Genomic DNA, 27,884 nt, shown 5'->3' with positions numbered 1-27,884 from the left:
ACGAAGAGCTGTGGTGGTTCTAAGAGCCACCAATAACGTAGTAAGACAACAAAAACAAGGAGGTAATTAATTCTGTGGGAGGTGTGGGACAAGAATAATTCAGAAATTTATGGAGAACTCACACCTAAACTAGATCCTCAAGGATAAGCAGGCCATTACTAGGAAGAGAAGAATGAGAAAGTACTTGGAGACCAGGGACTAGAGTGAACCAAAACAATGAGGGATCAAAGCACAGCTTATACTTGGGAAGCAGCATTTAGCTACAGCAAAGATTGAGAATGAGGTAGAAAAATAGCGAAGGGTCATAGAGTGAGCTGGATAATATTAAGATTTAAATGGCTTTTTAATATAAAGAATCACAAGACTCAAGAAAGAAAATAATTCTCCATCTGAGATAAAAAGCAATTATTTTTTGATGTCCAAATTTCAACAGTTATGTCTCCATCCACTAGCAAAGAAAAAAATATCTAACAGAACAAAGATTTTACCTAATAGATACTAAATGGACTGAAAAGTTTGTAGTAATTACTGTTGTGCAATGATGAGGAAAGGGTTCCTCACTGCTTATTCCATTCCAAATGTGTTACCTATTTTTTCACTCATATAAGTACCTCAGAATATATAACCTATATAGAGCCTTTCTATTTAGGGGCACCTGGGTGGCTCAGTAAGCTGAGTATCTGCCCTCACCTCAGGTCATGATCCCAGGGTCCTGGGATCAAGCCTCTCAGCAGGAAACCTGCTTCTTCCCTTCCTCTCCCTCTGCCTGCCACTCCCCCTACTTGTGCATGCACACGCGCACATGCGCTCTCTCTCTGTCAAATAATTTTTTTAAAAAAAACTTTCTATTTAGGAACAAAATTTAAATCCATACTTAACATATTTTTTAATTTTTTTTAATTTATGAGAGAGAGAGAGAGAGAGAGAGAGAGAGAGAGAGAGAGAGGCAGAGACACAGGCAGAGGGAGAAGCAGGCTCCATGCACCGGGAGCCCGACGTGGGACTCGATCCCGGGTCCCCAGGATCGCGCCCTGGGCCAAAGGCAGGCGCCAAACTGCTGTGCCACCCAGGGATCCCCCATACTTAACATATTTTTGAACCCCTACCATTAATACTAAGAATACGAAACAGAAGTAAATCCTGAAGATGGAAAAAATCCACACCAATACTATAAAAGAAAAGCTCTTTATTGCTTACTTCTACTTCCTAATGGAACCAATGACAAATGTCCAAATTTTCATCTAGAATTTACATCTCCATGGTTTGGTAATTGTGCTGTACATCTAACTTACCCACTTAAATCCATGATACATAAGCCAATCTTATATCCCTTCAATATCTAGCATGATACAGAAAAGATACTGGTCAGAGGTTATGCTTTTCACTAAAACGAACAATACTTTAAGAATCTATGTCCCCAAAAAAAGAAAGAAGAGGAAAGAATGTACATGAATGAACATCGAAAAGTAATAATCAATGTGAAGGAAAGAATCTAAAAGGCAACCTATAGAATGGGAGAAGATATTTGCAAATGACATATACATATATACACATACCACACACACAATGGAATACTCTTCAGCCATAAAACAGTGAAATCTTGTCATTTGCAACAACGTCAATGAAACTATAGAGTATTATGTTAAGCAAAATAAATCAATCCAAGAAAAACAAATACCACATGATTTCACTTATTTTTTTTTTAAAGTAGCCCAACGTGGGACCTGAACTCATGACCGTGAGATCAAGAGCTGAGCTGAAATCAAGAGTTGGACACTTAACCAACTGAGCCACCCATGTACCCCAATATATGGAATTTAAGAAACAAGACAAACAAAAATAAGGTGGGAGGGGGGCACCAAGAAACAAGACTCTTAACTATAGAAAACTGATGGTTAACAGAAGGGAGGTGAATGGGCAAAAATAGGTGCTTAGGATTAAGGAGGACACTTGTGAGGAGCACCAGTTGTATTCAAGAATCGCTAAATTCTACACCTGAAACTAATATTACATTGTATGTTAACTTACTGGAATTTAAATAAAAACTTGAAAAACAAGACAGTAATACTCAAAATGAAAAATTATCCTATATTAGTGAAATTATGTATTTTTTTCTTCTCACAATTTTTTTTCTCATTTGCTCAACAACAACAACAAAATGATATATAGCAATTACTCCACTGATTTTTCTCAAGGGAGCATTTGTTTTCAAACTTCTAAAATGGATAAAGTTACTATGCAAAAACATGCTTTTATGCATCAAACTAGATGATTCCTTATAAAACATCTCAATCTGAGATTTAAAAGCAGAATGCTAAAGATAGTATTCATATTACTGAAACTACATTATTTTATAAATTCTATTACAAGACATTTCCTGGCATGTTAAGCAATACTATGAATAATTAAAATAAAGTATAATGGGCAAACTAAATTAAGGAAGAACATTTGAAATCTAATATCCTTGAGTTTGTTTTTAAATTGGTTTGTTGACTCACTGAATTTTGGTAATTTGCAATCAGTATTCTAATTATGGCTCTAGAACACCCAAGCACTGCTGCTTAATATTCAACCTTCATGGAGTATTACACATATTTTTATAAATGTGACTTTTAAAAATACAGATTTTTACCTACCAACATGTTTTCTAATATTAAGCATTTAAAAAAAACAGTAAATTTTGTACCAAAAAAAAAAAAAAACCTTCTATAGGAGTCCTTTCATGATTTATTTTTAAAACCTTTTTGTAGGATAAACCAGAATTCTTAATGCAAAGTACACAGTGGTATATGACACAGACTCTTGTGTGACAGATAGTTTAAGTTCTTGTCTTAATTACATACATATGATGTTAAGCATAAAACTTCAAAAATGTCATAACTTTTTACTCCCACATTGGTCTAGGTATTTAATGCCCACTGTCAGCTTTTCACCAACTCGACAAATCTTCACAGAAGCAAACTACCCAGCTGTTTTTGCTGCTGCCCCTTTACCTAAAAGCTTTCTTTAAATTAAGGCAATGGAGAAGTAAAAAGAAAAACATTTTCCCTAACAACACCCCAGGTAAATATTTAGGAAATAAGAAAAAGGTGGAAGAATGGTTCCTAGAATACAGGACGTCGTCTTTGCCCTGGCCAGTAATAAATTACAAAGTTCAGTTGCCCTGTCCCCCAGCCCCATAGTCACACATGCAATAATTGTAAAACCAAGGCTTAGACACAGAGTCAGGACTTAAACTGTTACTGACCCAGAATAAAAGCTTTTACTGATTCTCAGCCTATCTATACTATATATATTGGGAGATAAGTCACTGGCTTTTTAAAATTGTTACTGAACTATTAACCTCAACATTAAGTGCCACTAAGCAGAACAGACTAATTACTATTCAATGTGAAGTTTACACATGTTATATAATTCAAATTCTCTTTGCCTGAGGCTCATTAGGACAAACTGAATATCAATATTAGGGAGAGTAAGTGTGCATAATTCAAATCTCAAATATTTAAGGCAAATGAGTATTTAAATATATACATATTTGCACTAACTTTACTACCTGTGAATATAGGGTACAGTATTTTCTTTCATCCTCTCAGATTCTACTGAATGCTTCCTTGTTTTAATTTTCTGGAAGAGAACAGGTCCTTTTAATGTATAATCTCTTCTAATACTACTTGTCAGCAAAAAAAAAAAAAAATACTACTTGTCAGCAACTCTAGTAGATAGCTTGCAAAAAGGTCTTAACTAGAGGACAAAATAAGTTTTTCTGATTATATGTGGCTTCCAATTACTGGGTTATCACCATGTCTTCTTCCTAATACCACTCATAATGCAAAGCTCATTCTTTCTCCAGCTCCTGTCTCTTCTCTTTAATTATGCTTTTATTCCTGGTATCTGCCCTACTTCAACTGGCTTTTGTGTTGTGCAAGATGTTCAGATCATTCATATTTTGTTCAATGAAATTTGCATACAGACATATAATCTCTCCCAGAAGAGTTTTATTTATCCAAAAGCAATAAACTCTCCTTTAAAGGGTTATTTGTTCACAGTGCATCTGAAAAGGACACTTCTTAGAAACTGTAATATAGTCCAAGAGTTTATGCATATGAAAGGCTGGGTAAAACAGTCAAAGATCAATTTTCAAACTAAAAATCTCTCCTGTAACACCATTAAACACATGAAAAATTTCAGAGGGGTGAAAGACCATTTACAGCTATGAATAAAGTATAAAAATTCAGGATTCGGGGGAAAGAAGGGACCTTGAATTGGATTTACCTCCCCCAACTTTAATCCCAAATCTTCAACAGTCAGCTCTAGGAAATAACAGATAGTGAATGGGGCCTAAGGAACGTGGCCATAAGATTACAGGCATCTTGAAAGAGGACTGATATAAGGCTTGCTCTGTTCTGGGCTCTAAGCAAGACACAGAAGAATTGTACACACAGATGATGTGCACAAATATGGTCAGCCTCCCTGCTCCAAGAGGGTCTCCCATGTGTGTACACATGAAATACACAACATGCCTCTCTTATAGGAGAGGCTGAGATGCCTGTAGCGGTAGCTCATCACTTATAGGATTACAAAAATCTAAGGTCTCATAACAACTCACCCTGAAGCCCAATGCACATATCAATAACATAGCTAAGAGTCAGTGAGAGTAGGAGAGAGCAGCCTCCCAGATCTTCTGAAGGACACATACAAAACACTGAAGTCAAAAATAGTATGATTACTTAAGAAGAGGCACACACAGAGCAAAAAATAATTTCTATGGATTTAAAATATTAGCTGATGTAAAATTTAAAAATAAAACTCTCAAGGTAAATAATTTAGTAGATAAACTAAAGAACAAGATAGACTCTAGATGGTGGCATAAAGGATTAACTGGAAGAAATCTCAAAGTATAAAGTAAAGATACAAAGAGATGAAAATCATTAGTGGCAAAGAGAAGAAACCTGAAGAACAGACTGAGGAGCCCTAACTGACATTACCAACCATACAGAGTTCCAGGACAGTCTCTGGAAGGAGAAAAAGGAAAAGAGAGGAGAGAGGCCAGAGTTAAAGTAATATGGGAAAAAAAGTGAAGACTGAATTGTGAGTTCACAGGGCACTTCAAAGATCCTGGCAGGACTAATAAAAGAGACACGCTCAAGAACGTCATGCTAAAATTCCTCAACTTTAAGGATAAAAGAAAACTTTACAAGTTACCAGAAAGAATAATTACTTAACACTTAAGAAGAATGAAATTACATGGGACTCTGTAACAGTGGAACTGAGAACAGAAAAATCAAGACGACTGGGAGAAAAGGCAGAACCAGCCAAACATCCTACACACAGAGTCAGTGTGAAAGAAGTGTGTGCCAAAATTTAAGGATTCAAAGAGCACATCACCCACTGCCCCATCTAAGGAAAGGACTTGAGAAGGGATTTTAACTAAACAGTAACTGAATTAGAAATGAGACCTTTCATGTGTAGGAAGGTGAAGAAAAGAGGAAACAGCAGGGCAACACACCTTACCTTGAGAGAGGCAGAGACATAGGCATAGGGAGAAGCAGGCTCCCTTCAGGGAACCTAATGCAGAACTCGATCCTGAAACCCCAAGATCACGATGTGGGCCAAAGGCACAGACACTCCACCACTGAGCCACCCAAGCACCCTCACACCTTGCCTTCTATACAGAAATAAATTGAAATGGATAATCACCCATCTGGAATACATAGTAGCAGTGCTCAATGTGAATTCCTGACACGCAAAAAAAAGCTAACAAAAATCTGGATCTAAAAAATTAAATTATCTCTGTAGAATTTTAGGTATGTAAGAAAAGGTTTGAGTATCAAGGTGTAAGAAAATGTTGGTATCATTTTTACAGGGTAAAGTAGAAAAAAAATTGGATTATGAGCCATTGAAAGGGAAGGTGGCCAATAATGAAATGGAAAAGTACAGAACTGCCACATAAACAGGAGGAAACTCAAAATTGAGTATCAACTTGAAAATAAAAGTGAAATTCAGAAAAATGGAAAAAGTCACAAATATAAATAATGAACAAGGCAAAAGGTAATAAAATCAAGTATTACTCACAGAATAAAAAAGGAAGCAGAATTCTCCCACTGAAAGACAGATTGTTAGACTGGATTAAAAAGACAAGGAGAATATACAGACTGCTCGTAAGAAATACAACATCAAACAACTGAGAAAAGTTTTAAGATGAAGGAATGGGCCAAGAACTATCCACTAATTGGCCCCAAAAGAAAGAAAAGCATGAGTGCTACATTCATATCATACAAAGTAGAATTCAAGGTTAAGAGGACCAAATGGCATAAACAGTTTAGAAGCTATGTTATATAAAAAGTAAAAGGTATTGAGTATATAAGAAAAATTTGAAAAACATTTCATTGAAATGAGAAATCATCTTTGTTAGAAATGGGCAGATTTAATGAAATGAGTATAGACATAGTGAAACCAGCTGAAACAGGGCAGCTGGCGGCTCAGCAGTTTAGCGCCGCCATCCAGCTCAGGGTGTGATCCTGGAGACCTGGGATTGAGTCCCGCGTCGGACTACCTACATGGAGCCTGCTTCTCCCTTGGCCTATGTCTCTGCTTCTCTTCTCCCTGTGTCTCTGATGAGTAAATAAATAAAACCTTAAAAAATAAAAAATCAACTAGAAAAGGTGAAGTTACTTGAATTTAAAATCATGATACAGGGCAGCCTGGGTGGCTCAGCAGTTTAGCGCCACCTTCGGCCCAGGGCCTGATCCTGGAGACCTGGGATCCAGTCCCATGTCAGACTCCTTGCGTGGAGCCTGCTTCTCCCTCTGCCTGTGTCTCTGCCTCTCTCTCTCTCTCTCTCTCTCTCTCTCTCTCTCTCTCTGTCTCTCATGAATAAATAAATACAAATCTTTTTAAAAAATAAAATCATGATATATTATAAAAGAAATAAATTGAAGGGTTAGTAATTTATAAATATTTCAAAATAGGTAGAATAAATACCCCCAAAAAACAGCCACAGAGTTGGGAGGGAGAAGATGGGTGGAATTGGAAGAATGGTGGAACAAAGTGGACTGATTATTTTTATGAGCTTTTTAGCACCATCTTACTATAAATGTCTTATGAAAAAAATATTTAACAACAAGACTATGTAGAACAACAACTAGTAGAACTAATGAAGAAAAAAAATTAACCAGAATTGATTTGAACACTAAGGCTAAAACTGGAAGCAACAAGGTCCAAAATTTAACATTTATCAGTCAATGGGTAGGAAGATAAAAGAACATTACAGGAGTGGAAAAGAAATGGCACTTGAGAATAGCAACAGGCGTCTTTCATTCAATAACAATCTAAATGGCCCGTATATAAAAAGCACAAAAAATATTTACACATATATGAAAAAAAAAAGAAGTCCGCTGTTACAGAGCACAATGTTTTGGAAGGTTTTACTTGTTTTGTTTCTTTATAATGTTGTAATATTTGGGGGAGTTATACTCAACCAGGAAGTTAGAAGGAACTCTGCAATATACCTGCACAGCTCGGGGAAGAAAAATAAAGCCTCCTCTAGACTTGGCTAGGAAGGAGTAACAGACAGATTGAGGAAAATGAAGAATCACATCCTCAAATTCCTAAATTTTCCTGGATCTGTATACTAGTCAACTAACAAAGATATAACTATAGCCATACTATAAAAATATAGTTAAGGTGGGATTTTGCACAAATGACAAAAGATACAGCAATCACTCTATTAGTTAAGCATAAGCCAACAAGTAACACGAAAGAGAATCAAAAGATGATATTGATCATACAAGGAGAGAAGCTAGAAGAGTAATGGATTCCCCTCAGCCATACTAAACTATGAGTTTTGCCCATTCTTTATTAAGATAGATTGGCCCTAAAAACAGGTACAAAGAGCAATTATGTCTGGGAAACAAAGGAGACACACTTAGGAGGAAGTCAATATGAATTACTATTCATTTTAAGAAGATCATCAGGTAGCAATGTGGTAGAGAGGCTGTAGGTGGGTACAGAGTGAAGAAAGGCCACTTAGAGGAGTACTGCACTGGGGGATGGTGGTCATGGTGGCAGTGGAATTGGTTTAACTAAATGCTTCCTAGTCCAGACTCTGATGTAACAGCCTTCCAATGACTAACTCAACAATCTTGGGAAGTAGCTATTATTAGTTCCATTTAACAAGAGAAGAGTCTGAGGCACAGGAACCAATGTGCCCAAAGACATATGTATAATTAGTGGTGGAATTGAGATTCAAGCCCAGGCTGTCTGGTTCCAATGCTTCATACTCTCAACCAGTATACTTCTACCAATGTCTCAGAGGTCAGTTGGTTTTGAAACCAACTTGCCAATTTAACCTGATCTGGAAATGATGGGTAGAAGAAAGGAGAACAGGCTCAATGACTTTAAAAGAACACTGAACATGCCTGCCACCTAGGCAGAACTACATAAAGGAAATTCTACTTAGTTCTATTAGAGGGGGTACAACATAGTTTTTGGTAAGTGGCAAATAACTTATTCTGAAATTAGAGGCTCTTCCTATATATGTTTCAAGTAGCTTAAACTTTGCATCTTTCATTACCAAATAATAATATTTAAACTTAACAGATATTAAAATGGCTTCATTCAGAGGGCTTATATTGATACTGAAAAATCAACCTTCTAATATACCTGCAGAGCACATGTTATCTCCAATTATTTTAAAGAGTATCACAGAAGTGTAAAATCCATCTCCTCTCACAATTAAATGTTTTCAACATCAAAGTAAGAATCTGCCACACTACATAATTTGAAACAATAAAAATTTATAGTGCTCAAATAAATGATCACCTCCACAGGGGGCAGGGTAAGAAGGTCACTGAATACAAAAACTAGAGGATCCTATAAGGGGCCTCTATTGAAGGTATTTAAAAAGAGAGAATTTGAGACATTTAGCATAAAAACAAGGAGGCAATTTTATTTTTTTTTTATTTTTAAAGATTCTTTTTATTTATTTATTCGTGATAGACACAGAGAGAGAGAGGCAAAGACACAGGCAGAGGGAGAAGCAGGCTCCATGCAGGAAGCCTGACGTGGGACTCGATCCCGGTACTCCAGGACTGCACCCTAGGCCAAAGGCAAGTGCTAAACCGCTGAGCCACCCAGGGATCCCAAGGAGGCAATTTTAAAGCTACAAAACCAATGTGTATGTACTACAAGAGTACATACCTTAGCTGTGAAAAAACATTTCAACTAGTCATAACTGTGCACAGTGTTTACTGATTTTCAACTTGCAGAAATCAATCTAATCAGCCCTGCCACTTGCTAAGTGCCTTAAATTTCTTTGTTGGTAAAATGGAGACCATAGTACCTACACCATCAAGTTGTGGTGATTTTTTTTTTAAGATTTTATTTATTTATTCATGTGAGAGGGAGGGAGAGAGGGGCAGAGAGGGGGAGAGAGAGAGAGAGAGAGAGAGAGAGAGAGAGAGAGAGAGGCAGAGACACAGGCAGATGGAGAAGCAGGCTCCATGCAGGGAGCCTGATGTGGGACTCGATCCCGGGTCTCCAGGATCGTGCCCTGGAATAAAGGCAGCACCAAACCGCTGAGCCACCCGGGCTGCCCAAGGTGTGGTGATTAAATAAGTTTAATATATATATAAAGTCCTGTGTGTGTATATTTGTATATAAATTTATATAATTAATTTACTTATATAATTAATGTGCTTGGCACATAGCAGAAGCTCTGTAAGGGCTTTCAATGACTACTAATCCATTATTACTACAGATAAGCAAGAAAACATAAAATGTATTACATAACACAATGTTATCAAGTGTGAGAATGAAAAAGTAAATGTTTGGATGACAAACACAGGAGGTAGAAACAGGTACAGAAGAGGGAAAGAAACTCTAGGATATTCTGAGCTTCCAAAGTTGAGAAACAAGACTGTAGTCAACTGTAGATTGCCTACAGTTGGTGGAACAAAAATTAGGGTTCTAGGTTGAATATGTAGAAAGTTAGGAGTGCCTGGCTGGCTCAGAGGAGCATGCAACTTTCAATCTTGGGATTAGGAGTTCAAGCCCCACATTGGGTGTAGAGGTTAAAAATAAGTCCTTAAAAACATGTATATCTCCAAGTTAGATCCAGACAAGAATTTAAAATGGTGTGATACTGTGAGGAAAAAGAGATGGAGCAGGTGAGTTAGATTCTCTTATAGAAATAGAAGCATAAGCATATAGTTGGAAACTTTGGGCAGTAACTGCAGAGCTTTTTTTTTTTTTTTTTATGATAGTTACACACAGAGAGAGAGAGAGAGGCAGAGACATAGGCAGAGGGAGAAGCAGGCTCCATGCACCGGGAGCCCGATGTGGGATTCGATCCTGGGTCTCCAGGATCGCGCCCTGGGCCAAAGGCAGGCGCCAAACCGCCATGCCACCCAGGGATCCCAACTTTTTTTAAAAAGAGCTTTTAAAAAAAAAATAAAAAGGAAAAAGAAAGAGAAAAGGAAAGAAAAGAAAAGAAAAGAAAAGAAAAGAAAAGAAAAGAAAGAAAAGAAAAGAAAAGAAAAAGAAAAGAAAAGAAAGAAAAGAAAAGAGAAGAAAGAGTTAAATTTTTTTCCTTCCACTAAGTGGGAAGAAGATCGGGGAAAAAATAGAATAGAGGACTTCTGGGTTTTGCTAAATATCATCCTTTGCTTTTTAATTCTTACCATGTACATGAATTATTTTGATATAAAATAAATTTTTTCAACCTCCCAAAGGTACTTTTAAATTCTTTTTTCATGTACCCAGTTGCATTTTGTGAAATGAATTTTGCATTAGAAAAAAGAGAAACCACTGAACTCAGTGACCACTATCTTTGTGTTTTAAAATTTTTTCGTTTTCCTATTGATATAATCTGAAAGTCTTTTGGTTTTTTAAAATTTTATTTCTTTATTCACAAGAGACACACAGAGAGAGAGGCAGACACACAGGTAGAGGGAGAAGCAGGCTCCATGCAGGGAGCCCGATGTGGGACTTAATCCTGGGACTCCAGGATCACACCCTGGGCTGAAGGTGGCACTAGACCGCTGAGCCACCTGGGCTGCCCCTGGAAGTCTTTTTGTTTTTGTTTTTGAGCAAACCACAATCAAGCTCTAATCTACAAACTAAGCTTAGGATACTCAGATTACATTCTGAGTTTTATTCACTATACTTATACGATTTAAAGATGAGGAAAATAAATCTATAAATCATGTTTACAACTGAAAATTTTTTCAGTTCTAAAGAATAAGTAGTAAATTTTCATTTCCCTAGCCAGTTGTTCAAAAACATTAAAAGTAAACCCAGTTAATATTTTCTTCAATATTTGGGCAGCCTGGGTGGCTCAGAGGTTTGTTCAGCGCCACCTTCAGCCCAGGGCATGATCCTGGAGACCCTGGATCAAGTCCCACATCAGGCTCTCTGCATGGAGCCTGCTTCTCCCTCTGCCTGTGTGTCTCTGAGCCTCTCTCTCTCTCTCTCTCTCTCTCTCTCTAGCTCATGAATAAATAAAATATTTTTAAAAATATTTTCAATATTAAAAATATAGTGAAGTACTGTATTTGCATGTAAATATGAAATTTAACTGTAAAGTATTAATGGCAAAAATATCCAGTATTCTACAAAATAATATTCCAAGGAGACAAAACTTGAAAATGCCTTCCTTTCTCAAATGACTAGTTTCAGCTATGTTGTATATACTATGAAATACTTTTGTTTCAGAATCCAATCTCATTTATAAAATGCTTCTATTTATATACTATTCCCTAACTTGCTATGGGCTTAAATTCCAAATTATACTTAAATACTGTTAACAGTTATATTTAGAAGACTTTGCAGTTTCAGTAAACGTCTGTTTACTTTTGTGGTTTAGTACTAGAAACTTGAAGTAATAATTATACCACTTCTCTTTCTAGGTTTATATATATATTTAGCTTTGTACAATTTCCTTTTTCTTCAACAAGCTTTAAAACATATTGGCCAGATCATTCTAGTCTTCTCTTCTAGTACTAGCTATATTGCTGACAATGAGGCCTTGATAAGCAATTGTTACTCAAGGGAATAGTCAATCTTCAATATATACTGGAATGGAGTAGCTGGAAGTGTAAGATGAAAAAGAGTGCCTGACACATAAAAATTCAATAAATCATTGCAAAAATAAAAAACTCAAAGAGAGACACAATTAAATAATGGAGAAAACATAATCCCAGTTATGCTCTCTTGTCTCAATGGTTATTCATTACATATTGAGTCTCCAGCATATGGGAAGAACTACATTAAAACTGCTAGACATATAACATTTTCCCAGGAAAAAACTAATTCAGGCAATATGGTGGTCTCTTTGGGAACTCTCACTATAATACAAGTAGATATTGGAGAATTACATTTTTCGCTGCTGGGCTTTTTAAAAAAAGGAAGAGGGACGTCTGGGTGGCTCAGTGGTTGAGCATCTGCCTTCGGCTCAGGTCATGATCCTGGGGTCCTGAGATCGAGTCTCACATCAAGCTCCCCAGAGGGAGCCTGCTTCTCCTTCTGTCTATGTCTCTTTGCCTCTCTCTCTCCATGTCTCTCATGAATAAATAAAATCTTAAAAAATAAAATTTAAAAAGGAACAATTAAGAATATATGAAAGAGAAGGGGAACAAAAAGAGGAGAAAGGAGGGATTAGAATGTGAACTGTGATCTACAGTTTTATATGAAATGAAGTTGCCCAAAGGGCACAGAGGCCTCCAAACACTAAACCTGGAGTCTATAGTCTATCTGGCAATCTGAACCTCAGAGTCTCTCAGAAATTGAGGAGAAGCCTTCACAAATCTGCTATTAGTACTCTGAATTCAGGATGATTCCCAAAGTTCAGTTAAACCAGATATGAATCACAATTCAGTACTCTGAATTCAGGATGAATCTCAAAGTTCAGTTAAATCAGATATGAATTCACAATTTCAAAATATCCCTGAACCCAAAGAAACAAGCCATCATCATCTGAGAGTCTATGGAAGGGCCATAAGGATCTTACATATCAGAACCATCAAGTGCAGAATATAAAATAATAATATATATTAAGTGTGAAAAGGAAAAAAGTTGGAATCTAAAAAGTTACCAAGCATAAAAGATGAGTAAAAATTACCAGGACACTGAAAAGAAACAAGTAAGACTTTAAGAAATGGGGAGGGAGGGAAGGGTGGGGGTAGAGGGGGAGGTCCCACAGGAGAATCACTGTTGGAATTAATATCTCAATGGATTAAAGAGCAAATTAAACACAGCTGAAAAGAATTAGTGAACTGGAAGATAGATATGAACAATCTGCCAGAGCACACACTAAAATACAAGAAAATGGAAACAATAAAAGCTATTAAGAGACATGGAAAACAGAATAAAAATAATAAATATCTAATCAGGGACTCAGAAAAAATATGGAATACAGGTGACATAATGGCTGAAAATTTTCCAAAATCATAAAAGCCATGAATTCACAGAAGAGTAAGTACAATATAAAAAAAACATATATGCATAGATGAAAAGGAATTTACTCCTAGACACATTGTAGTAAAAATAAAGAACACTAAAGGTAAAAAAGACTGTAAAGGCAATAAAAACCAAGAGATCACCTACTTAAAAAAATGAACAAATGAGTGGTATACTACAGCTGGCTAATACAGGCTTACAAGAGCCAAGTGTTAAATTTTCAGGAATTCTGTGAACTAGTTTTTTTTTTTAAAGGTCATTAGTAAAAGTTAAATTACATAAATTTACAAATAGAAAAAATATGAAAAGCACTGGTAAGAGATAAAACCCATCACTTCCTAATTATTTTAATACATACTATTATCTGTGCTCTTGAGATACTTACATCTATCAATCAGAATAGTAGAAATAGTTCATAACAGTTTGCTACTGCACATCTCCTCCTAGCTAGGCAATGACCCAACAGAGCAAGAGTGTTACACCATGGAAATAAACAAACCTAAAAACCAGGAATTTTTCCCCCAAGGGAGATAACTGCTGAACATCTACTATCATAACCGTGAATTAGACTGACATCAGACTTCACAAAAACAAAAAATATTTTCAAAGTATTGCATGTAAATGTCAACCTAGAATTGCACAACCAGCAAAACCACTTTTCATAACAGGGACAATAGTCAAACTTTTATACTAGTACAAAAATTGAGTAGGAGACTTTCACTAATTACTTCAGGAAGAAGGTAAATGAATTTAAGAAAAAATTATGGTAATGTGATTAAGTTAAAAGTAAACAAACAAAACCCCCACATAAAAACAAAAACAAAAACAAAAAAACTCCACACATTTTGAATTATAAAGACACACTTCTAAACAATTCACAGGTAAAAAAGAAGAAACTAAAATAGAACATTTCAAACTCATCATATTGAATAAAGAAAACACTATACATTATTAATATTTGTAGAATGTAGTTAAAAACAGTACTTAGAGGAAAAATCTTACCTTTAATGCTTGTATTTGAAAAAAGTGCCTGAGAATTAGAGAATTTTGGAAAACAATGGCATAATGAACTCAAGTTAAAAGAAGAGTACAGGGGATCCCTGGGTGGCGCAGCGGTTTAGCGCCTGCCTTTGGCCCAGGGCGCGATCCTGGAGACCCAGGATCGAATCCCACGTCAGGCTCCCGGTGCATGGAGCCTGCTTCTCCCTCTTCCTATGTCTCTGCCTCTCTCTCTCATTCTGTGTGACTATCATAAATTAAAAAAAAAAAAATTTAAAAAAAGAGTACAAAGATTAAAAAAAAAACTAATAAAAAAAACTCTACAAAATCCATTGAAACAGTATGGAAGTTCCTCAAAAAGTTGAAAATAGAGCTATACCCTATGGCCCAGCAATTGTACTGCTAGATAGTTACTCCGAAGATACAAATGTAGTAATCCTGAGGATTACATCTGCACCCCAGTGTTTACAGCAGCAATGTCCACAATAGCCAAACTATGGAAAGAGCCCAGATGTCCATTGACAGATGAATGGATAAGACGATGTGGCACATAATAGAATACTACTCAGCCATCAAAAAAATGAAATATTGCCATTTACAATGACGTGGTAGAACTAGATGGTATTATGGTAAGCAAAATAAGTCAATCAAAGAAATACAATTATATGATCTCACTCATATGGAATTTAAGAAACAAAACAGGGGATCATAGGGGAAGGGATGAAAAAATAAAATGAGACAAAATCAGAGAGGGAGACAAATCCTAAGAGAGTCTTAATCACAGGAAACAAAGTGAGAGTTCCTGGGGGGAGTGGCGGGGGGGAGGGGAAGGGGTAACTGAGTGATAGACATTAAGGAGGGAATGTGATGTGATGAGCACTGGGTATCATAGTTATATGAATAACTGATGAATCACTGCCCTCTACCTCTGAAACTAATAAAACACTACATATTAATTAGCTGAATTTAAATTTTAAAAGGATCAACAGAAAAATAAATAAAAGTAAAACATTAAAAGTACAAAAAACCAAATCCAATGAAAAAAATTTTGAAAAGAACTAATGAAATTCATAGCCCTTGCAAAAGATTGATTAGACAAAGGAGAAAAAGCACAAACAACAGAAAGGAATATGAGGAATACACCTGCAAGTACGATACAGATTAAACAGATGAGAAAATTATAAATAAATTTTTACCAACAAATTTGAGAGTAAATTCTTAGGCAAATGGGACTTACTAAAACTGATCTACAAAGAAATAAAACTCAAGCATAATCCTTTATTAAAGGCAAGTAGTTTAAAAATCTTCCCACAAAAAAATATCAAGCCCACAAGAGTTTTACAAGCAAGTTCTAGAAAAAGATCATTTCAATCTCACAAAAATTCTTCCAAAAAGATGGAAACAGAAAAAACTTCTCGCTTTACATGGTGAATATTATTAAGGTAAGAAAACTTGCCAAGAAAAGTGAGAGGAACATACAGACCAATTTAAAATCAAGAATATGGATGCAAAATTTTTAAAGAAAATATTAGTAATTAATACAGTTGGGAATGGAACCTAAGAGAATAAAACCAAATAGTTTTATCCCAAGAATTCCAATATCCAAAGAATTTATTCCAAGAGTATTTTACCATGATAAAAATGCTTGTCAAGCACCGTATTAACAGATTAAAAAATAAAACCATCTGTTTATCTCAAGAGATGCTAACAAGTTGTGTGACAGAAACAAAACTCATGTTATGATTTTTTAAAAAAGAAAAAACAAAACCCTTAATAGGACAAAGATAAATTTCTCATTGTGACAAAAAGTAGCTACTAAAATCCCATGCAAACACATTAGGTGAATTATTAGAATTATTCCCTTTAAAATCAAAAACATTTTTTCCCTAAAGATCTTATTATTTTAACAAAGAGAAAGAGCACAAGTTGGTAAGGGGCAAGAAGAGGAAGAAAGAGAAGCAGCTCCCTGCTGAGCAGGGAGCCCAGTGCAGGGCTTGATCCCAGGACCCTGAGATCATGACCTGAGCCAAAGGCAGGTGCTTAAGCAAATGAGCCACCCAGGTGCCCCTAAAATCAAAAACATGTATACTTTATGATTTACTGAGAGAACAGTCTTACTGACAAAAGACCACAAAAGGCGGGGGGGGGGGGAAGGATAGAAAAATAAGAAATACAGATGTCATTATTTACTAAAGGACTATACATAAACACTAGAATTAGGGGCACCTGGGTGGCTCAGTTGGTTGTGCAACTGACTTAGTTTCCACTCAGGTCATGATCTCATGGATCATGAGATAGAGCCCCATGATGGAATCCACACTCAGTGAGGAATCTATTTGAAGAGTCTCTCCCTCTGCCCCTCCCTTCCCACACATAAGCACATGCATTCTCTTTCTAAAGTAAATAAAAATCTTTAAAAAAAAAGTTACTAGAATTAATAAATTTATAAGATGGTTAGAATTATCAATCTGCAAGTGTAAATTGCCTATTTTTAATTCACTAATTTTTTGAGTACAGATATTTACACATAAGCAACATAAAGAAAACAACAGTCTGCTTATAACAGCAATTTAAAAAATGAAAAGTACCAGGAATAAACAAAAACTAGCTAGACCTTTATCAAAAATATCTTAACATTTTAACAACTTTAAAGAAAAACTAAATAAACTAAACTGATAGACTAGGTTCATGGATAAGAACACTCATTATCCACAGATTCAATGTAATTTCAATCTAAATCCTAACAATTTTCCATAGAACTTAAACTTATTCTAAAATTTACATAAAGAAAAAAGAATGATGTAATAAGACTCATCACATTATATAACAAATCTCATTATAAAACTATAGCAGTAACAACATTGTGATATTACTACAGAGATCAACAAACTGACCAGTGGAATAGAAATGAACCACATCCCCCCAACAGATTCACAAATATATGAAAATCTGGCATTTGACAAGGTAGGCATTGTAGATTCCTGGGTAAAGTACAGACAATTCAATAAAACATGCTGAGACTGCTTTTCTACATAGGAAAAAATTAAATTAGACTCTTACCTCATACCACACATAAAATCAATTCCAGATGTTTGAAAATATTTGAATGTTAGGCAAAATTTCTCAAACATGTTAGAAAAAAATACAGGAGATTATCTATATGACCCTGAGGTATACAAGAACATAATAAACAGGACACCAAAAAAAATAAAAAAATAAAAAAATCTGACCACATTAAAATTAAGAATTTGTTTATCAAAAGATACCATAAAGTAAAAAAAAGCCACCAAATGAGCTAACTAGAAAAAGATATCTACAGTAAATATAATCAACAATGGATCCATATCTCCAGAATATAAAAGATCCCTAACAAAAAAATAGAAAAATAAGAAGACATGAAAGCGTTTCACAGAGAAACATGAATGGCCACTGAAATGTTTGCTTAGCCACATTACTCATCAATGAAATATAAGACAATGATAAGATATAATTTTATGCCTACAAAATGGGCATAGATAAACAAGTCTAACTACAAAAGAGAGCAATGGGATCTCTTAACATACTGCTGATATAGGACTCAAAATGGTTACAACTACTATATAAAATATTAAAAGCCAAATATATGAATGCCCTTTTACTCAGCAATTCTATTTCCAAGTATGTACTGTAGCACTGTAATTCTCTAAGCGGGCCAGGAGGTCAACAACTCAGCATTACTCCTGCTCAGCAAGGAGTCTGCTTCTCCCTCTCCCTCCATCCCTGCTCTTTCTCTTTATTTAATACATAAATCTTTGTTTTTTAAAGAACTATTTATTTTTGAGACAAAGAATGTGCAAGAGTGAGTATGAGCGGGAGGGGAGAAATAGAGGGAGAGGGAGGAGAAAATCCCAAGCAGACTCTGCCCACTGAGTGTGGGGCCCTATGCAGGGCTTAATCCCAAGACCCCAATTCATGACCTGAGCTGAATCCAAGAGTTGGATGATTAACCGACTGAGCCACCCCAACACCCCAGAAATTCATATTCTTTTTTTTTAAGATTTTATTTATTTATTTATTTATTTATTTATTTATTTATTTATTTATTCATGAGAGAGAGAGAGAGAGACAGAGAGACAGAGAGACAGAGAGACAGAGACACAGGCAGAGGGAGAAGCAGGCTCCATGCTGGGAGCCTGACGAGGGACTCCAGGACCGTGCCCTGGGCCAAAAGCAGGCGCTAAACCACTGAGCCACCCAGGGATCCCCCATATTCTATTTTTTAAAAGATTTTCATTTATTTATTCACAAGAGACACACAGAGAGAGGCAGAGACACAGGCAGAGGAAGAAGGAGGCTTCCTGCAAGGAGCCTGATGCGGGACTCGATCCCGGATCCCAGATCACGCACTGAGCTGAAGGCAGATGCCCAACTGCTGAGCCACAAAGGCATCCCCAGAAATTCCGATGCTAGACCTACTGATTAGAATCTGTGTAGTGGAGCACAGAAGTCTTCATGTTTATGAATTCTCCAGATGAGTCTCATGGCCCTACAGTTTATGAGAGCCACTGACTCAGAGAATTATTATTCAAACAGAACCTATTAGTAAGACTGGAAAGCTATATGATGGATTGCATCACTATCTGTAAGTCAACCAGTATAAAATAAAATAGACTGAGTCCTGTGTATAAAGAGTAAGCATTAATTTACTAAGCTTTTGTCTCATTTGTCTACATATATTTGCATATGTGGGTCCTTTCATTATGGAGAACATTCTGTCTTTTTTTTAAGAAGATATTTCCTACCATGCGTCACAGTCATAAAAGTTTGAAATTTATTGCCCTGGAAATTCTTGCACATGTGTGTTGATCACATATCCCAGAAGATTCATAATTGTATTGTTCACAGCAGCAAAAAAGAAAGGGGGGGTGGGTCTAGATATCTAGATAACAAGAGAATGGATAGGCAAATCATGCTATATGGACCATTATACAGCAGTGAAGTCAATAACATAATAACCAATCTTACAGAGTACTGAGTAAATAAAGCAAGTCACGGAAAATTACCTACATTATACCATTTTTCTAAAGACCAAAAATAATCAAAGCTGAACAAATAAAAGAATAGACACATCTGTGGTAAAACCACATTCAAAAGTTCAGGAAAATTCAGGAGAGTAGTTACATCTGGGGAAGGCAAAGGATGAACCAGAAAGGTGTATACAGGTAGTTTGAATGGCCCTAGTTCTGTTCAAACCCTCATTCTTAAATTGAATGATAGGTTTATAGCATTTGTTTTATAATTTACATATAAAACACCTATAATTCTCAGATGTATCGATTATAGCGTAGTAACATTTTTATGTTAAGAAAAGCTTAAAACTCCTGATGTCACAACCTCACAGGCAAGAGAATATCACATTCCAATTCAACAGATATTTATTAGGTGTTATGAACAAACCATAAACATTGACTCGTTTAATCCTTTAAGAGTCCTGTGAGGTAGGTACTTGGCAAAAGTAGGTAGGTAGATTCTTGGCAAAGTATAGGCAGTCAAATATATGCTTGAATAATTTTATAATACAAAAAGAGAAAGAGTTTGATTATATGCTATGTATTACTCTTCTGCCCTCTGGAGTTAAATAAGAGATGATTAACTCTGTTAACAAAAAGCTTATGATCTACTCTTATTGTTTCTACATTCTATTACTTGTTACCAAAAGGATAATGAGAAAAAAAAACACTTTTTTTTCCCCCTGAAAGTATCTCTGGTCAAAGTTATAGAAACTAACAAACTATAGGGTGGAGTTAACTAATAGAACATTTGTGCATTACTAAAATTTCCATTTTGCCCTTAAAAGCAGTTAGCCATAGAGGCAGCAGTACTCTTCAGGCAGAAAAGAGGGGCTATAGTAACGTAAGAAAAGAAATTATTATACCAAGGCAAAAAAAAAAAAAATCTGTGACACATTTAGTCTATGAACTTTAGTAAGAACTACAGTTTTTTTTTTAAGATTTTATTTATTTATGCATGAGAGACACAGAATGAGAGAGAGAGGCAGAGACACAGGCAGAAAGAGAAGCAGACTCCATGCAGGGAGCCTGATATGGGACTTGATCCCAGGTCTCCAGGATCATGTCCTGGGCTGGAGGCAGCGCTAAACTGCTGAGCCACACAGGCTGCCCAGAACTACAGTTTAAAAAATGCAAAGTCAAAACATTTTTTTCACTGAATACATACTAACATAAATGAATACACTTGGGGAAACGGTGGCCTTAGAAAATTATTTCCATCCTTCACAACTATTTCTATTCACAGGGTTTCTGCAAATATATGTTTTTTTCTCTTGTTTCTTAAATTTGGTTCACTGTCATGTGCATCCACTGCCTGGAATGACTGAGTCCTAATAAATGCACAGTGCAATATTTGTCTCTGAATGAATTCATTATCCTGAACATTTTTTTAAGATTTATTTTTTACTTATTTATTCATGATAGAGAGAGAGAGAAAGAGAGAGAGAGAGGCAGAGACAGACAGAGGGAGAGACAGGCTCCATGCAGGGAACCCGATGCGGGACTCGATCCCGGGAGCCCAGGATCACACCCTGAGCCAAAAGCAGATGTTCAACCACTGAGCTACCCAAGTATACTGCATTTACTATATTATATATTAGGACCTAAAGGATGACACAGCAACTATGTTACAGGCCCCCCCATCCCAATCCACACAGAGCTAACGTACATGATTAAATTAAAACAAAAGGTGCCGTTCCACTTCCTGAACAGTTCTGTCCAAAAGCTATTAGGTAGGGCCAAGCAACGTAAGCAGTGGCAGTGGAGGAGAAGGTGGTAATGTCAGGAAAGGCAACCATGCAGGGTCTCAGAGTCTCTAAGAAGGGGATGCTCCTTGAAGAAATGGCTGAATCTAGGGCAGAGACAAGCAAAATACCAAAAATAGGCCTAGAACATCTTCTTGTAGCAGAAAGTCAGGAAGTATACAAACACTCATCAGAGCATGTCAAAAAGACACAGAAACCAGACTGAAGTGGCTCCCATTGGCCAAATCAAGATAATTTAAGCATGAAAGTAAATAATGATAGTAATGGATTATAACTCAGAGAAAAAGATACATATCTATGAGTCTGTTATGATATAATAAATATGAAAATAAACTTAAGCTTGAGGAGGAATGAGGTATTTACATTTTCTCAAAATACCTCCCAGTAAAATAATCATTAATTAAGAAGTGAGGGGGAGAGTAATTCACAGTGGAGGAGTCTGGCCGACACCATCTGAATCACAGGACCAGAGTAACATCACAGTAGTGATGGATATGGTACAGTGAAAATCCGAATCATGTGATGAGGTGCTATGAGCAGAGTCCAGTATCACTTCTGTAATATTCCTGCCAGAAATGCAAAATCTGAATCTGGTCATGGGGAAATACCATACAAACCTAAATGGAGGGCCAGCTATCAGTAACTGGCCCCAAATCTTCAAAAATTTCAAGTTCATGAAGTCAAGGAATTATTCTTTGTTCACAGACACTAAAGAGAAATGATACTCTGTTTCTAGACTAGATCTTTTTGCTACAAAAATAAAGGACACTAGCAGAACAACCTGCAAACTTTGAATGGGATCTGAGGAATAGAGGTTGGTACTGCATCAGTGTCAATTCCTGACTTCAACAGTTGCGTTATGATTATAAAATAGAAGGAAATAAACAAAGTTTTTAAGGATATCGGAGCATCCCATGATGGCACCTTACTCTGTGATGGTTCAGGAAAGAAAAGCTCTTTGTACTATATTTGCAACTTTTCTGCAAATTTGAGATTTCAAAATAAACGATTATAAATATATAATAGTGTTTGGAATGGCCTATGTCTAGGAGACTAAGGGGCCCTTGGAAAGGCATCAAAATCAGAGGGTGTCCAAGAAGTATTCTCAGTTCATTTCACTACAATTGACTCTCTCTTCAAGGGACCATCTCATACTGAGAAGACCTAAATCACATCATATTCTTCTAAGAAGAATCTAGATACCATCCCAAAAGGAATCAAGGCTTCCTTACACAAAATAGATTTGTTAGCTAAATCAAGGCTTTCCTAAGGAAAGACAGAGTTTGCTTTCAAAAATTCCAAATGAGGTTCTATTTTAATCCCACATACTAAAGCAAGGAAAACAAACAAAAAACACACGTAGTCTGAAGTCCTCACATTTTCTTCTCAACTAAAACCAGTTGTTTCTGTTGAAGAAAAAGACTATAACCTTGTAATAAATATTCAAAGATGTATTTGGCAACAACCTATCTCTGGCTTATCTGGGAAAATCTGTTCCACTTGGTAGGATTTGTTGTAGAAACAAGACACTTTTATATACATTCAACTGGACCATCTAACGATCTACACAAAAAACCTGCTTTCCAGAAGAGAAAACACTTAGTTTTGGCCATCCTTGGTCTTCAGAAGCCCTTTGGGGACAGGGTCCAATAAAACAATCTCTGGGGCCCCACTAAAAGAAGTGGATGACTTAAAGTACTATAATTTTTTTCTCTTAAAAGCACACTAGAGTGGCCTGGTCTGATGGCTAGAAATATCTTTTCTTTCCTCCCCCATACCTACCCTCCCTGGTTCTCTTCTAACCTTTCTTTCTTTGCTCTTCTTTCCTTTTTTTCCCTTCAGATACTGAGCTGGGTTATTCTGGTCCTTTGAGATGATGGGAATCTCTAATCCCCTGAAAACTGGCCAAGGGTTAGTTTGGTAGAAAGAAAGAAAAAAAAATCCAGCATTCATTCACTGCATACCCAGCATTAGCAGTAATCTTGGCACTCGGTGGGTAATCAAAACATTTTAAAAGTACTTTTACTTCCTCTCTGGATAAGGCAAGTACTAAGCTACAAAAAGAAAAAATTTTAAATTAGCTTCCTGGAAGGGAATTTTTATTTTTGTCTTATCTAACACCTATAACTACCTGGGTAGGAGGCGGGAGGGATATAAGTAGAAGGCAAAAGGGATAGGGCAAGACTCAGGAAAGTCCTCTCAAATTTGATTTTCAGAAGCAAAAAACAGTTTTGTTCATGGAATTTCAATCTATGAAGCAAGAAGCAAAAGGATAAAAATCTCCTACCAGAAGTCTTCCAGAACTTGAAAATTTCCTTGGATTTCCTGAACCTGCCCTAGCTCTCCTAAATTCAAATTCTCTGAACCATTTTTTGGGTCATGTATCTTGATTTTAGAATGCGTACATGTGTGTGAGAGAGAGACAGCCTGGATGACAGAGAGAATATCAAGAAGTCAAAAGAGTTTCCCCAAAAAAGTGGCAAGCCAGCCACATTAAGCTGATTCTAATCAAGTATATTACCCTCTAACTTTGTAGTCTAAAAAAGAAAATCTTTTAGTTTGTAAACACTCAAAAATCACCACTACCCCATGACTTATTTGCATCTCTACTTTCAAAAATCTGGTAGATTACAAAGTTATTTTTTGATTGTATTATAGTATTTTTCATAAGTTGGTTAATGCCGAGAAAACCACTTCTAAAATCATGCATATTCTTGCTCTTCAGCTGAAAAAAAAAAATGACTCCATAAAGTTCTGCTTGCCTTTAATTGATAGAAATAAAAAACGTAACCATCCCCACAGAAAGGTTGATGCTGGCTTACGAAAGTTTGGGTGGTGGGGAGCAGATCCCTATATGTCATTTTCTCCACAAAAATTGCACTTCAGAAGCAAGAGAAATACAGAGAACTTTAGTCTATGAAGCAAGACATAAAAGAATAAAGTCTGCTGCCAGCCACAAACGAGCTGCTGCACTCTGGCAATTTATTTATTTTTTTTATAAATTTATTTTTTATTGATGTTCAATTTGCCAACATAAGAATAACACCCAGTGCTCATCCCATCAAGTGGCCGCCTCAGTGCCCGTCACCCAGTCACCCCCACCCCCCACCCACCTCCCCTTCCACCACCCCTAGTTCGTTTCTCAGAGTTGGGAGTGAGAAATATCAGGGAGGGAGACAGAATATGAGAGACTCCTAACACTCTGGCAATTTATTTATCCAACCTGTCTTCAGGAAGGAGATTCATGCAAGACTGCTCTAGTGACCCTAAGGTAACCAAGAGAAGTGGCCTTGGCAATTTGTTTTAATTTCTTGCCTCTTTTAATTGCACTTTTTTAAAGGATTTATTTATTTATTCATGAGAGACACAGAGAAAGAGAGAGGCAGAGACACAGGCAGAGGGAAAAGCAGGCTCCATGCAGGGAGCCCGATGTGGGATTTGATCCCGGGTCTCCAGGATCATGCCTTGGGCTAAAGGCGGCCCTAAACCACCAAGCCGACCGGGGTGCCCTAATTGAATTTTCAAAAGAAAACTAATATTGCTCTGTATTACTGCAGAAAGAATATGGAAGAATAGTGAACAAAAACCCTGACTCATTTCTCCCTTGGTCAGTCATTTCAGTATTTGATACCTTAATTCACCCATCTGCAAAATGGGAAGCTAGATCTATTACATCAAGAATACCTTCTCTGGGGTATTCTGGGGATCCCTGGGTGGCACAGTGGTTTGGCGCCTGCCTTTGGCCCAGGGTGCGATCCTGGAGACCCGGGATCGAGTCCCACATCAGGCTCCCGGTGCATGGAGCCTGCTTCTCCCTCTGCCTGTGTCTCTGCCTCTCTCTCCCTCTCTGTGTGACTATCATAAATAAATAAAAAATTTTAAAAAAAAGTATTAAAGAATACCTTCAGCTCTAAAACATACATAATATGTAAATTACATTTACAAATGAGGAAACAGGCCAATAGGGATTACTAATTTGTCCAAAGCCACATAGCTACTAAATGCCAATGCCAGTCTCTGAAAAAAGGTCTGTTTCACAAGAGAGTCTGCCCTTTTCACTGCTGGGCTATATTTTCTTCACCAAAAAGAGATCAGAATAGGTGTACAGAAAATCAAGCAGTGAGAAAGCTACTACATACTTCAATAATTCATATAGCTTTTAATTACCTTCAAGGCTGATTAACCAAGTACAGCATTTATCTCTGTGCCTGTGAGACATACATAGCCTGTGTTGCTCTGCAGTGTAGAAACACATACATCATTTACCTCAATGCAGTTTCATTTAATAAAAGTAAATCAGAAAAGATTTAACCACAACATGCTTTTTCAATTAAAAAGAAAAAAGAACTGAAGCCAAAATTGGGAGTATGTATATAAACCACAAAAATCCCCTCAGAAGAAGAATAAAAAAGAACAGGATTCAGATAAGATGATCCCAGGGGACGGGGGTGGGGGGTGAGAAAGAAGAGAGAAGGAGGGAGGGAGGGAGGGAGGGAGGGAGGGAGGGAGGGAGGGAGGGACGGAAGGAGGGAAAGAGAAGTTCAAAAAACTTGACCTTGAGAGAGGGGCATGATGGACAAAAGAAACAAAATCCTTCTTTATCAACAGGAGAAACAGAAATCTAAAAAGAAAAAATACAGAAGGGACATAGAGGAAATAAGATTTGACATGAACAAGTTCCAGCCTTAGCCCTGGGACCTACGTAAGGAGTCAAAGCAAAGGGACACGTGGGTGGCTCGGTGGTTGAGTGTCTGCCTTTGGCTCAGGTCATGGTCCTGGGATCCTGGGACTGAGTTCCACATCAGGCTCCCTGCATGGAGCCTGCTTCACCCTCTGCCTATGTCTCTGCCTCTCTCTCTCTCTCTCTCTCTCTCTCTCTCTCATGAATAAAATAAATAAAATCTTTAAAAAGGGGGAGGGGGAGTCAAAGCAGATAAAGTACATCTTAAAACTAGAATATGGTGAAAGGCTGCTTATTAATGGTGACTATTAAGATCTAGAATTTCCCTGTTCTGGAGTTCACGAATGCTCTCTTTACTGAAGCATTCAAGGGTCAAAAATACCTAAAAGAAAAATTCCACTTTATTTAATTTTTAACTTAAAAAAATAATATATCATGACCCATTGTGTGAAATTCCCAATAGCAGGGCCTATATTAAATTATACAGCTAGTCTTCCAGTTTTTGTAGGTATGTTCTTTCAAAGGGTTAGCCTGGTCTCACTGACATTTGAAACCCCTGATTTAGCACAATGGTCTTATCAAAAGTCCTCTTGCTTCCTATGCTTAAACCAGACCTTTATAGATATCTATGGATGTTGCACAATAGTGTCATAAGTTGAAAACACAAAGCAGAATGACAGAACAAGAGGTGAGGCTAAACCTTTGAAAGGACATAGCTATTAAAAACTGGAACGTTCTTTTTTTTTTTAATTTAAATTCAAGTTAGTTAACAGATAGTGTATTATTAGTTAAAACTGGAATATTCTGGTAACAAAATTGATAAAGTTGTATTTATTATTTCCCCCAGACATTCCTGTCCAGACTATCTGAGATAAGATAGTTTTAACATCAAAATCAACTTTGTCTGAAACTATAAAGAGTGCCATTCCTATAAATGGTGGTTTAGATGGTCCCCTACACAGGATGCTTGGCCAGTGGGAAGAAGGCAAGCTGATATCCCGCTATGCTATGCTAGCTATGCCATGTTCCTTGGGGTAAGGCTTCATAGGGCAGGGAGAGGTATAGTATTTATTTCTAATTTTCCCAATGACACTACAGATACCAACCGTATGGGTAGACTTGTCTATATAACCCATCCAAATGTATCTCTTGAATCACCAAGAGTTAGTGTTAAGACCAAAGTTTATAAAGTTAACTAGGTTTTAATTATATTCCATTTTTACTCTGATAATAGTTTATTATATTCCATTTTTATTTTGAAAGGACCACTTTGTTTTGTGGATAGGGCATCCTTATATTACTCAATCTTTCCATTAATAAAGCCTTTTATATTTAACCATTTTGCACTACCACAGTCTACACTCTAAGGACACATTCCATATAAAGGCACATTCCAAAATCTACACCTACAATTATTAAAATACAAACTTATCCAAATAACAGATCTAACATGGCCCATCCAGTTATAAAAACACTAGGCCATCGTTTATCCGTGAGAGCCATCAGAGATTTAAGGAGAAAACAAAAATATAGAACACCTTACTGGAACTTCTTAAGAAACAACTGAAATCTTTACATCAATCCTCTGAGGTGTGAGAACATTTTTGAACAAAAATAAAGTCATGTAGTTTAAAACATGAAACTTATGTGTAATACATTAAGTACAAATACAAACATCCTGTGAGATCTCATCTACAGGAGAAATACAATGGTGACAGTGACTAAAGGGATTAAAACAATGTATTTTCTTTCTTCTGCTTTTCTAGAAAGTCTACATTTTTCTAAAATTAGCACATATTTATTTTAAAAACAAGTAAAAAGTCAGATTTCTTCTTGGGGCTAAAACATGTTCTTTCCAGCAGAACACCATTATTATGTCAAAGTCTTAGAATAGAAGTCTTTTATTTTCACCTTTCTAGGTAACAAAAACTATGA

General features: G+C 36.5%; 1 protein-coding gene across 1 annotated transcript in view; it reads right to left on the bottom strand.

Annotated features, from left to right (window-relative positions):
- Nucleotides 1-27,884, bottom strand: part of MLLT3 (MLLT3 super elongation complex subunit) — a 279,749-nt gene that overhangs the window by 75,748 nt on the left and 176,117 nt on the right. The window lies entirely within an intron of this gene.

Source organism: Nyctereutes procyonoides, unplaced genomic scaffold (genome assembly GCF_905146905.1).
Source record: "Nyctereutes procyonoides isolate TBG_1078 unplaced genomic scaffold, NYPRO_anot_genome, whole genome shotgun sequence".
NCBI lineage: Eukaryota > Metazoa > Chordata > Mammalia > Carnivora > Canidae > Nyctereutes > Nyctereutes procyonoides.
The sequence above is the reverse complement of the archived record's forward strand: the minus strand, read 5'-3'. Positions and strand labels throughout refer to the sequence as shown.